This window comes from Aplidium turbinatum, chromosome 8, assembly GCF_918807975.1.
Source record: "Aplidium turbinatum chromosome 8, kaAplTurb1.1, whole genome shotgun sequence".
Lineage (NCBI taxonomy): Eukaryota > Metazoa > Chordata > Ascidiacea > Aplousobranchia > Polyclinidae > Aplidium > Aplidium turbinatum.
In genome coordinates this window covers 9992840-9996389 of record NC_137479.1, presented here as the reverse complement: position 1 = coordinate 9996389, position 3550 = coordinate 9992840, and positions in this window count along the sequence as shown.

The window sequence follows — 3550 nt, the reverse complement described above, 5'->3', positions numbered from 1 at the left end:
ATTATACTCAGAATCTATTGTTGTGTCTTTAGGCCCACCATGGCACTGAGCAGCGGTTCAACTGTAAAGGGAACTTAACACTCTTATTGTTACCTGAGTTAAGCTTTATTAAAATAATAAACACAGCTACATTTGTAACAAAAGTAGAATACGCTATTGCAGTAGCTTCTTTGTACTACGTTATAACAACAGAACTGAACCAACGCAGAAGGAAGGCGAGTAACAAAACAAGGCAACAATTAGTAGAAATACTCGAGGAACAAATCGCTGTGATCAACCGACGCGATCAACGCACATGACACACTGTTATCAGGGTTAGAAAACAACGAATTAGCGTATGAAAAGCTTTTTAAAAAGCATTGTTACCGCGTAATCTCCTTTATATATATCGGTCTTTTTTGCCCTGACTGTTACTTCTGTCAGGTGATGAGGTATAGTCTAGTCCAGGGGTCACCAAACTTTTTTCACTGAGGACCGGATTGCTGCGAGCTTAACAGCTGCGGCCGGATGCAAATTGCGAAAAGATATACAACTATTTAGAATCTCCATTGACTTGAATTGAACACAATAAATAACAAAGTCAGCGGTGGAATAGCAAAGTTGTGATGAAAATCGAAAGGTTGCTGAAAAAGTTATCCCCTGCTGTGATACACTACTACAGGGTATCGTGCTCTTGAAAAACATTACATCTTTCCAAATTTGGCCTAGGCTGTCCCCATTTGTGGTGGCCTAATGATAAAAGCAGAACACCAACATGTAGGCTGCTTGGTGGAAAAATGTAGGCTACAAATTCAACATACAACAACGAACTATAAGAACAAACAATTTTAACAAAGAAGTCTCTATTATACAAAAAGGCAAAGTGCAGCTGTTATTTCTGCAGCACGTGGCGGGCTGGATGAAATCAGTTCGTGGGCCGGTTCCGACTCGCTGGCCGTAGTTTGGTGACCCCTGGTCTAGTCTGACCATAGATGATTTACTAAGTCATCAATGGTCTGACGTCGTGTTACCTCCACATTTCAATTGCCTCTAGTCGTTTTACCATTTGCGATGACAGTGTCCAACTGTCCATGTTTCTGCATTGTAAAGTAACGTAGTCCAGATATAACATTTCATAATTCGTTCTCGAGTGTTGATGTTAATTTGAGTGTTGTTAATGTCTTTTTTCATTTTGGTAAAGTTGTTTCTTGCCGTTTCTGTCTCACTATTTCAATATTGCATCTACCATTTTCAGTTATTGTGTTTTCCAGAAAGGTAAAGCTTTTGACTTGTTCGACCAGCACTCCATCAATAGTAATCAATAAACTTGGAGCCCTTTCTTTTTATAATCATCGTTCTCGTTCTTTTTGTGTTAATTTTCATGTTATATTCGTACGTCTACATCGCCTATTTACCTGGTCTTGAGCAGATTATCACAACGTCAGGTGAGATTCCTCTGCCTGTTTAGTGAAGATCTTTTTCCATGTTTGGGAAAGGGATGCACTTGATCAACAAAGTTTAAGAATAGTATTCGACGTATCGGGACATAATGAATTGAATTCGTTAATAACCTGAAACTTTATACTTTCAATCTCGGTAACTGACTTTCCTCTTTCCAAGTGTCTCCACAAGTAAGCATGCGAAACTGCTTGTTGTGAAACTTCCACAAAAAGCTTCCAATTTCTAGATTAAAGATTCCGACAATCTTTTCATCAAGTAAGTGCTTTAGAGTTTAGACTAGCATAGCCTACTGTACTATATCACTTCGAAACGAATTGGGCAAAATGAAAGTTAAAAGGGTACAAAAACAAGCACGAAACAAGCAAATCCAAAGAAGACTATGAACTCAATGAAAAGTTGTTAGAGTGTTTTGTAGGTTAAGCCATAATATGTTTGCAAACTCGTGTCCTGTATTTTAGTTTTTGAAAATAAGAATTTGTTGATTTTGCATCGACTTCAAGTTGTGTTAGGTATAATTTAAATCTTTACTTTTAAGCAAAGGCTTTGCTAATTTACGACATTTTAAACTTTATTCTTGCTCTCACCAGCATTAGGGTTTGATGAAATATTAAATCTGACTGGGATACAGGCAACAAAAGCAAGATTACGCAATTGCAATTGTTTTTGAAAAAGTTTTTTATGGGAAGTTACTTTTCCACCCTAATATCGCGAAAACCACTGCTGATTTTGTGGTAGGTCAAAATAAACAACAATAGATTCTGAGAATATATTTTATTAGCAGTAAGTTCGAGAAGTGATATAGAATTAAATTATGTTGAATAAATATACAAAGCTCAATATCCATAAGATTGTACTGAACATATCCTTGTGTGAATATAGTTGTTATTCAAATGGTTATAAGACTTAGACAAACAACAGAAGTTTCGTTCCTTGGATAAACGAACGTGGCAAACTACAAGAGGTAATTGGTCACAGCGGTAAACCATAATCTCTTCTTGGGAAAATTTTAACATAAAGTTCCCTAATCCGTTCGTCTGTATATAATGACCGAAGAAACACACACTTGAACTTCTTTTCAAACAGTGTATTCCTGTAAAATTAGCCCGAGGCTACCGAAAACGAGGGGGTGCAACGCCTACACCACTTAAACTGTCACTACACAACAGATTACTTGGATAAAAGACGGAACTTTTGTCCAGCTAGCAAGCACTAAGCCAACAGTTAAATGTGCGGCCAACTTTCAAACAATCATTTTACGAATGACCAGAATAGATATCAATATCTCAAATTCACGTAGAAAGTAACTGTGACGCAATAAATGAAAGACAATTATGAAGTCATTCCAACAGGTGTTTAAAACTGATGTAATATTTCCTGTTTAAACAGGCCCAAACAAGTCCAAACAAGTTTGACACAAGTCTATGAACGATGGTGCAATTTTGGCACATTTTCTAGCAACTTCCATGACGTAATATTCAGTAGACTTGAACGGTTTTATATGACGTTTGATTTGTACAGAGATTGGCCGTAACATAGCGGCCCCTAGTTATGACAGTCTAACATGGCATAACTAAAAAAGAATTGAAGGACAATCGTGAGCCAATGAATAAAACACACGATACACAAATTTTTTGAATCACTCACGTTTAAGTTAATACGCAAATACAAAGGGCATGCAAAGAATGAACAGCAATAAGAATAAACACGACGATACATGAAATTGGTACCATAGGTACACGCTAAATGACGCTATATACAATAGTTGCGATAATAACCGACTGTTCCGGGCTCAGACAAGTATCGGCCACCGCAGACAAACCCAGGCTCAAACCCTAACACTTAGGTGTTCTTTACGGGGGCGAGGCACGAAATATCCCTCAACACGTAGTCTACTTTCACTTTCCCCGTACTCTCATCATAGTTGCAGACGGCAACTTTGGCTCTACGAACCACAGGCTTCCCTTTCCTAATTTGTGGAACTACCTCATGCACCCTCCCAAGTTGATACTTCCCACGTTTACCAATGTCTTGGAGAGAACCTACCACTACAAGTTGACCAGGCTCCAAATTCTCGGCCATTTTTAGCCATTTTTTCCGGCCCTGAAGACCT